General features: G+C 36.0%; 1 long non-coding RNA gene and 1 pseudogene across 3 annotated transcripts in view; both read left to right on the top strand.

Moving 5' to 3' along the window:
- Positions 1-4,829, top strand: part of LOC148722712 (uncharacterized) — a 5,993-nt gene extending 1,164 nt beyond the window's left edge. Inside the window, exons 2-5 of one of the 2 annotated variants that reach the window (XR_015991634.1) lie at positions 709-764; positions 3,078-3,306; positions 3,629-3,696; positions 4,738-4,829. This is a non-coding gene — a long non-coding RNA (uncharacterized LOC148722712). The other variant, XR_015991636.1, reaches the window with a different exon arrangement.
- Positions 3,820-8,906, top strand: LOC148722711 (uncharacterized; annotated as a pseudogene). The gene is made up of 5 exons (XR_015991633.1): positions 3,820-4,941; positions 5,741-5,924; positions 6,387-6,500; positions 6,885-7,065; positions 7,562-8,906. The product of XR_015991633.1 is annotated as an uncharacterized LOC148722711 (transcript).
- The last annotated feature ends 1,094 nt before the right edge of the window (positions 8,907-10,000 follow it).

Raw genomic sequence — 10,000 nt, 5'->3', positions numbered from 1 at the left:
ATTTGTTCAAGCCTGAAACATGCAAGGGTTAGTGTATACACGGTCATGCTACCATGTTTATGTCTTTAAGATTTATTCTCTGCTGAATGCTGTTTAATGTCGCTTGCAAAACCTTCTCGCGTGTTCTAGAAACCTGGCTGAACTTTGATCGCAATAGCCTTTGTTATACGAGCAAATAATTATTCTTTACTGGAAATTTTTCATACCCAAAACCTGTTTTCCGACTTGTCACGAACTGTTTTCGCGTCGCTTTGGCCAAAGTCCCTCGGCGCTACAAATTACAAAACGACTGTAGCTGAATACCTCATGTATTTAAACATGAAGGCACGCTCTGAAAGGGAGGTCCCTTAGGTGCCTGGTAGACGAACAAAAGGAGCTAGTGAGATGTTTACTTCAACCAGCATGGTGGCAGTGATGTAACATGCGAACCACCTCCTTCGATTTGAAATTGACTGCCACTTAAACTCATCCCCAATAGATGCCACAAATAAAGTTTCCACATCACACAACGGTTGATTGACAAATGGTATAGAGGTACCCAAGGCACCTCTCCTTTTATAGTGTGCCATTGTGTTTAATGCTAAGGGTTTAGATCTAAAATTTTTTCCAGTTGTTTCTTTCTCTGATGATGCACATTAGTTCTGTGAGTTTCCAAGTCATTTGCTTGTGTCACTAACCCAGGGGTTTTTTCATTTCTTAATAAAATAGTAAATATATTGTGAACACGAACACTGATTTGGTATTACAAAGGAGCTTCACAACTGGTAAGTACACACGTTTTCAGTTCCTTTATTTTTGCTGTTGGGCACCCTTAAAACACTGAGCAGAAGCAATCCAACTGTTAGGATAAATTTATAAGGTACTCGGGCACCTTTCTCAAACATTTTTTTGCCATAAAAAATGGATGCTTGTGCACAGGCTCTGGTCAAAGTTTAAGGGTGCTATTTTGACCATTATGTTCTTGAAGGACCTCACTATTACATCTTGAGGATCTTTTATTTCTGTTTTAATGTTATTTTATGTCTGTTTATGCTGTTGAAGGGTCTCACTTTTAGATCTTGAGGACCTTTTATTTCAAATTTGATGCTATTTTATGTCTGGTTATGTTATTGAAGGACCTCGCTATTAGATCTTGAGGACCTTTTATTTCTGTTTTGATGTTATCTTATGTCTGTTTATGCTGTTGAAGGACCTCACTATGAGAAATTGAGGACCTTTTATTTCTGTGTTGATGTTATTTTATGTCTATTTATGGTGTTGAAGGACCTTGCTATTAGAGATTGAGGACCTTTTACTTTCAAGTTTTGATGTTATTTTATCTTTTTTCATGCTGTAAGAAACTGTTTGGTGTTTATTTTGTGTAACTCGGTTCCTCTGTTAATTTGTTTTGACTTCATTCCTATGGAAACTTTACACCTAACAACTTTGCAAGGCAACCTTACTTGTCTCAAAACTCACAGGGTTCTCATTAATTTCTTGCTCAGTTTTAATTTCGCGCAATTTAATTTCGTGCACCTTATAGAGGACTTGTTCGCGCAGCTTTAAATTCGTGCAGGACATTTTTCTTGTTCGGTTTCTTTACTAGAGTTTACAGATGCAGTTAACCTTTTTGTCATTACGCAATTAAAGAATAGCACAGAATTCAAGTAATCTGAAAGCAAGTTTTTCACTGCCCGCTGCTGGCACATTTTTTCAAGCTATTTTTGTTTGTTTGTTTGACTACAGAAGAATGTTGCATGGTTTGTTCAGTTAGGTGAAATCAACAACAGCGACAACAACAATTTATTTGTATTCCATTTACACAGATGGTATTTCATATGATAACATTAACAATAATAGTAATTAATGAAAAAAATACAAAATAAAAAAGATATTATCCAAAAGAAACAAAAACTTCTTACAAAGAGATCTCTCGATTTTGCAAGTATTTTCTCGAATATGGAGAAATTTGAGAGTGAATGTGCGAATTTCAATGGTCGCCATTACCCCAAGATGGCTTGGAAACTCCAATTTCACTGGCAGTCCTCCAAAAAAAAGTGAGCTTGGAAATTTATAAGAAGATGGAAGTATTTCTGGTGGAATATTACATGGAACCAGAAAGAATTCCGAAAGAAATTTCTCAGGTTGAAGAACATGATGATGAAGTAATTTTTTATTTCTAATTTTTGATGGTAATCTGTGTATGAGATACAATAAATATATGAAGATCATATATTTTGAACTGCGATATTAGATACGTATGATGCACGATCCTCGCAGTAGATAGCGCTATTTAAGTAATAGCGAAAATCAGACCTGAAAATAAAAAATTAGGCCTGTATGGGACTCGAACCACTGACCTCTGCGATACTGGGGCAGCGCTCTACCAATTGAGCTAACAAGCCAACTGGGAGCAGGCCGTTAAGTTGATTCATAATAAACCCGTCAAAGTGATAAATGAATCAACTTAACGGTCTGCTCCCAGTTGGCTTGTTAATTAGCTCAATTGGTAGAGCGCTGCACTAGTATTGCAGAGGTCAGTGGTTCGAGTCCCATACAGGCCTGATTTTTTTTTTCAGGTCTGATTTTCGCTATTGCATAAATAGCGCTATCTACTGCGAGGATCGCACATCATACGTATCTAATACCGCAGTTCAAAATATATGAACTTCATATATTCATTGCATCTTATATGCATATAACTTCAAAATCTCATTAAATCTTGAATTACCTCATTCTTTGTTATTTTTTCACCCTTTCCAAGTATGAATTTCCGTTTTGGTGATATCAAACACATAAAAACAACCGGAAACAAGTGTAATATCGAGTGCATACCTCGACATCTGATGCCCGATATATTCTGTACGATTTCGTTCTTTGAGTGTGTGACGCCGTCAAAGCCGTCACAGCTGTCACAGCCGTCACAACAGAGGGTAGACTGGGCTTGACTCATTCGTCAGACTGTTAAGGATACTCAAACGATTGACTGAACTTGACTCATTCATCAGACTGACTTTTAAGGATACTCAAAGGATTCATTTAGCCTAAGTCGAATTTGTTTACGAAGTACTTTGATTTCTTTGTTACGAATTTTTTAGTTACAGATGTGGTTACGTTGTGCGCGGATAGAAGCCTCGTTTAGCGTCGCTTCAGTTATTGTATGATTGTATTTCACCTGGATTAAGCTGGGTTGCACGAAAATTATATCTGGCATGGTATAAATCCACAGATGGGATGGCATTTGTCCGGAGAAGAAAGGAGTGCTGTTGAAGTTTCGGATGTGTGTTTTGTGGACAAGTCTCTTTTAAAATGGCAAATTTCCTTTGCGTAAGTTCTTGTTGAATGTTTCCAGAAATTTTGTTATATTCCTTTTTGCACATAGAGCCGTTTAATATTGTTGAATTGCCAGTCAATAGTCGTTTAAATTTTCGCGAGCATTAATAAGCGTGACCCTGCGTGAAACTGAATTAAATCTCGAAATGTACACCTCTGTTCGTTACCATCTAAATGTACAGCCAGTTAACCATTTGTTCGTTACCTTGTTTTTGTGAACGTAAGTCTTTCTCTATAATCTGTTATTTATTATTGTTTTTGTTGATAATTATTGGACACAACTCCTTTTAGTTGACTTTGTTTTTTAATTTGGAAGGTGTCATTCTTAGGTCTCGTTTAGTGGCTTTGCAGTCGCCTTTAACGAAGTCCATGGACTTAATTCAAGTAAGTGGTACCATTCCAGTATGGGGCCCATGAATATAAATAAAAGCAATTATTTCCAAAAAGTAACTGTTATTTTTTGTCCTGTCGAGTTTTGAGTTTACAGCTACTCTATAATTTGAGCAGGTTGAGGGGACGCGAAGGTAGGTGGCGCATTACGGCTATTGGAATATAGTTTAAATTTTATTTGTATATAAGGCCCAAATCGGCCATTTCTTTCCATAATTAAGGTCGAGTGATAAAGCTATCTTTGAAATGTAAACTTTATTTGGCCTCTTTTATTTGTGATTTAAATTCTCTTCTAAATATCTCATTAATTTCTCACAGTTGCGTCGGCCACCCTGCAGATGGCCACCAAAACTAAAAGGCGCTCATAGTTTTCGTGAAGATAATGAATGTAAAGTACTTGAATTAATTAGCATTAGAAAAAGCCTCGCTTGACTACATTAAAAGAAAAACTAGGTGATCAAAAGCTTCTTTTTCTAAGGCTTTTAAAGATGATTTGAAACCACAATGAGTGGTAATAACGCGTTGTTTATTCGCAATCTTGCTCACTCTTGTGGTCGAGAACTGTTCCCGGTGGACGAAGCCCCTATGACTGCACTTGTTAAAGAGGAAAACTAGTTCTGCAAATACAAGTTTACACATTTGTATTTTGAAATATCACTTGTGGTGTTTATCCCTGCAGTTACCATGTACAATTCGTGCTATTATTTGTTTAATACACTACAATCCTCGGGGGGCCAAGTTGAATTCCTGGGCGAATTTGGTGTACTGTTGTACCCTCCTTCAGGCGTTACTTGGCAAAACCATTGCACTTCGGCTTTGTTAAGTATAGTTGTTTGGCCATTGCACTGACCGTGGCCGAGGACGCCCTATAAAAAAAGCAAAATAAGGAAACCGACTAATACTGAAAAGAATATGAATCTAGCAGCCATTTCGGGTCTATAGTTTCGTTTTAGATCCAAAATTCAAGAAGGAAGCTTTTTGTATCTTTATTTTGTAAATCCTTTGTAAAAATTAAGATGTGTTTCTTCTCCTCAGGATTAAGTGAGAAAAGAGTGACAAATGCTTTCTGGAATGGAGAGCTGGAAGCTGAACTAAGAGAAAGAAAGGCACTTGACATGTTCTCGATGATGTTTGTTGATGCTGACAGAGAGGCAATCATGGCTCACATTGACAAGCTTAGAACCCAGGCAAATTATTCACATCCTCGTGGAGACTGCACTGAAGACTGTAATGCTAGAGGTGATGAATGGCAATGTAAACTGTTCCCTCTTTTTGCAGTTGTTTTTTTCCCAAACCTTCATTTTGCATGAAATGTAGTTTCCTATTAATGCTGAAACCATAGGAGCCAATAGCAGATTGGATTGGAGGATTTTCTAAGTCATTTATAAATACAATCTGTGATTAGGAATGACTCTTTCATTATTATTTTGAAAGGATGTGGTAAGCTTTGGGTTACAGACGGGTAGTGGAAGTTGATGTTTGCACATTGTATGATGAAGAGAAAGGTGCAAGCCCTAATGTTTATTTTCTGATTCATATCATTAAGAGTTGAAATCCTTGTTTTCACTCATCCACCTTCAATATTTTTGAGAAAGGTCAACAAAAAGTGTTTTACATTACTCTCTGGGCATTTGATTATCATATTTTTTTCTCTTCTTTAAGCTTTTTCACTTTTCTTTTAAAAGAAAATACATCACATTCATAGTTTAAAATTTGTTGTAAATTACTATGTTCACTTTCTTATTGAACTGCATTTGTTTTGTTACTATTTAAAAATAACAATAAATTTCATAGATGCATAAAATTTTGAAGGACCAGTGTGAAAAAAATCTGATGGAGTCAGGGTTTGGATGAATCAGTTTGGACTTTAATGGATTCTGATATTATGAATGTGCTTCCACTGAATGTGATTTCAGTTATGTTCGCTATGGAGCCCTTATATTTGAGAATGGCACACTTTTTAAAACATTTGACAATTTAATAATAATCATTTGGTCATTACTGTTGAATCTCCTTTTTTTTAACATTTTTTCATTAGAATGTTATCAATGGACTTCCCCTGGTAAATTATCCTGATGTCTGCACTGCTGCCCCTGTCCATGGAATGGCATTTTGCCAGGAACATTTAGATTTTCTTTCCTCCAGGCATCCAAGTATTCCTTCTGATATTAGAGGCTTTTTAAAACATTGTGGTGTTTTAAAGGATGCAAGTGCTGTTGAAGGTAAGTGGTGATTTACATTCGGATGTTTACGATTCATTTCTTCATGTCATCAACTTCGCATGAAGGATGAATAGATGTTCCTTAATTTTCTTGTGCAACCATTTTCATCTTTTCCTGCTATACCAAATGAAAAATCAAAAATATGTTGCGATAAAAGATCCGACATGTTACCTTTTTGATATGTGGGTTGCCAGACAGTGCAAATAATTGCACTTGCTAACTGATAGAAGAGGTTGAGTATCAGATGACTCAAGTTGAAGGTTTCCCAAAGTATTTGTGTGAGCAATCTTCTTAGCTAGAGGGTCATGTTGATATTGGTCAGTACATGTTATTTCACTCTCATGTCTGGTAATTGCTGTATGCAATTTCAATTCTGGGCAGTACTTTTTAGCACTACTTCCTTCCAGTTAAAATGCGAGCACTCACTTATACATATACTTATTCGTATTTTTTACTTCTCAGTTGCCGACAATATCACCCTAACCACTGATGAAACTAAAAAGGTAGAATCTGTGGTAGAGTCCATTTTGGATACTGCAAGTACACCTGTAGGTCAATCAGCAGTGTTATCCCAAGGTAAACCTATCCCCTAGGCCCTCCATAAGTTTGCCTATTCATTTCCAATTGTGCATATTTAACTTTTTGTACAGCTGAAATGTTTCTGAAATTGTAAAGGCATCACCCATGACAAGTTTGAAAGCAATGCAGCTTTAATTGAAAAAATTTTGTTTTTAGTGTGTCGTTTTTAAGTGCACGACTCCTGTTATCTTTGACTTCTCCCTGAGCCTGTTGATGTCAAACATATTCCACATTGTAGGTTAAGGGCTGCATAATGGTTTTGAAATCGTATAAATAGGTTTGCCTTTTTATGATATGCTACCATACCATGTTTCATTAGCTTTTAGCTACATTTGAAGTGCCAAAAGGAAAAAAACTCATTTTTTTTTGCTCACACTACAGGAAATGAAGAGATTTTATCTCAACCTACCTCGGCTGCATTACTAGCTGACTGTGCAGAGGAAACACCAACATCTTGTAATAAAGAAACTGGTGAAAAAAAACACCTGCAGAAATGGTCCCATGGACATTTTTTTATTGTTAGAGGCAGTGGATTTATTGACAAATGGAATCCCCTTTTCCGGTATGTGAACCTTGGTTAATCTTCTTTCATTATATATATAGCTGTTTTGAAATGTTGCACTTTCTGCTTACATATATATGTATGATTTGAGTCATGTTTCCCCGGACAATTTTCTTTTTAATGATAATATCACCTTTTGCAGGTGCAGATCGATTGTCAAGTTAAAGATAAATAGACACAAACAGTATCACATTAAAAATGTTGCTACTGCTTTGACTTAATTTGCAGAGTTGATTTGATTCATCTTTGAGCCAGTCAAGCAGAGTTTGCATTTTATGTACTTTAACTCAGGTGTACATTTCTCTTACCTGTACTTATACAGTTAAACATGTAAAATTGGACCTCAGTGTAGGTTTAGCCATGCCTATGATTATTGAAATGAGTCATGCGAATTTTGTTATCTAATATGCTAGACTCTCCATTAAGTTAAACCAGAGGTATCAATTTTATTTAATGTTTTCTTATGAAGGGTTATATATTTATTTCATGCCAACAGGTCGGAGAGTCCATCACAAGCATTTTTGATAATAATTAATTGGCTCTTAATCGTTTTGAAGGCCTTATCACCATCTTCTTGGGGTGATATATACTTGGCATACGACAACATGTGTCATGTTGATGGCATGAAAGCTGCGTCCAAACCATTGCCACTTAACCACCACCATTTGACAAAATGTGGTCTGGAATAAACAAACTCATAGATAGTTTGCACCTCAAGAACCATAGAGATCCACAGTGCAAGACAAAGTACAATCCAGCCCAACTGAAGGAGGAGTTACCAAATGTTAACACTATGGCAGCAGAGCAGACCTTTGTTTGGCTTTCCCGTTTCTGTAATCATATGTGATTCAACATGTATATTCACTTCTATATTATGCAAACCTCATTACACTTTGCCTTTTCCTTAAAACATGTCTTTTGACAACCAGTTTAATAAGAAAGCTCTGTAAAGATGAGGAAAATTGAAAGCTAATGAAGGAACCAAATTACTCTATTGCTAATAGCCCAGTTTCCCTTCATTCTCAAACATGACAAACAGTGATTATCAATAGATAGTTAGGAGAAAAGGTTGTGTGGATGAATGAAGTAATCATGCAAGAGAAAAGACTGCCTTAATCTACTTGTTCTGTGGTAATTTAGAGATAATTTTGGTGAATTGGTATGTGATCAGTATTCACGGGTTTAAAGTGCAATCTTGAGATAAATCCATCTCTCTTATCCCCTTCCACTGCACTCACCATGGATCCTCTTTTGGGACTCTTATCAACTTTAGACACTTCAAGTGGAAGAAACTGTTTCCTGGACACTGTTGGGAAGGAGCAGTGCACCAAATAATCAAATAGTTTTGGTGGCAATGATTCTTATTATTACTCAGCTCGCGTTTCTACGTAGCTGCCACTTTGCTTAGTATCTGCATGTTATGACTTTGCCTGATTTAACTATGAATCCCACTTGCCATTGTGTGGAAAACAACATTTATTGTCATCATTTATTGTAGACTCATTTCTGCTTTTATATTCCAAATAATGAATATCAGACAAGAAGTTCTGTTAAAGACGAATTGATGTGAAATATTTATTCTTACTTATTCTTACTTAGATAATGCCATGTACTACTTATGGAAGTACCTAATAAAGTTGTTGTTGTTGTATAAAATTTCATCAAAATATTTTTCCTAATGATGTCATTTTTCTCCTGCACTAATGATTTGTTTATCCGTGTTTTTACAGTTTAGTTAGGGGACCTTTCATAGGTATAGCCTCGCGGTTCACTTTTTCAAATCTGTTGCGTGTATCATAGGTTTGAGCAGATATGTAGTTGAATAAAATATTATTAATATCCGACAGTTTTAAAAAGTTATGTTTGCCATAAGATCATACAAAGACTGGGGACTGGGGCGATAAACATAACCCAGGCTGCACGTAGGATTAAAATCTTCCTAAACTTTGAGAACGTAAATAAAGAAATAAACAAAAAACATGAAATAATAAAATACGTATATTTAACAATTATTCCACAAGCACGCGTTGGATATGAGATGATAGATAGCCAACGAGGCGCGTAGCGTCGAGTTGGCTATAATCATCTCATATCCAACAAGTGCGAGTGGAATAATTGTTTTATTAAAAACGTTAAATTAAATTATTAAATTTTATTAAATTTTTAGCTCTCTTTTAATTTTAAGCTGATACGTACGCTTACCATGTTTGTAGATTATGGTATATGGGCTGATATACCATAATAGCTAAGCCAATAAAAAGTCTGGAATTGCATTATCCAATGATCTAGTTTTTAATAAATATATATATATTATGTGGCAGTTAAAACGTCTGGATGCCAGAACTTATATACACGAAAGCTGGGCGTCTAGGACGTGGCCAGCTAACAAGTTTAGAATTTACATATGTACCCCCCCCCCCCCAAAAAAGAAAAAGTTATACAAAATGATAAAAAAAAAAAAACTTCTAAAAAACAAAGCCCAAGTGGCTAGTTCCTAATGTCTTAATAACTCAACAAAATAACATATGGCTAAGATGAAGTCTTCAACTCATGACTTTCAAAGATCTTGAGTGAACTGCTGACTACAGACTTCTGCATTCTACCTAACACTGCTGTACTCCTTTCTGATCCAACAGGCTCCCTGACGCTCTTCTTGAGGTCTTTCGAGTACCCTCCCAGGACATCGATGATTATGTTGTACTGAATGATATTAAAACCCGGGTACTGTCTCTTGAGCTCTAGAAGAAGCAGGGCGTACTTCATGATCTTCTCCTCGTCTTTGTGGTCCATGGGCAGCTCATCTCCAGTAGTGTTACCGTCTTGCGCGCCTTATGTACTGCTATTTTAGTCTGACACTTAAATAAAGGTATTCATTCATTCATTCTTGTCCACTAATTATATTGATAATAATATATTGTTATTATTATTATCATTA

Source organism: Stylophora pistillata, chromosome 9 (genome assembly GCF_964205215.1).
Source record: "Stylophora pistillata chromosome 9, jaStyPist1.2, whole genome shotgun sequence".
In the NCBI taxonomy this organism is placed as follows: Eukaryota; Metazoa; Cnidaria; class Anthozoa; order Scleractinia; family Pocilloporidae; genus Stylophora; species Stylophora pistillata.
This window is presented reverse-complemented; position numbering and strand designations above follow the sequence as displayed.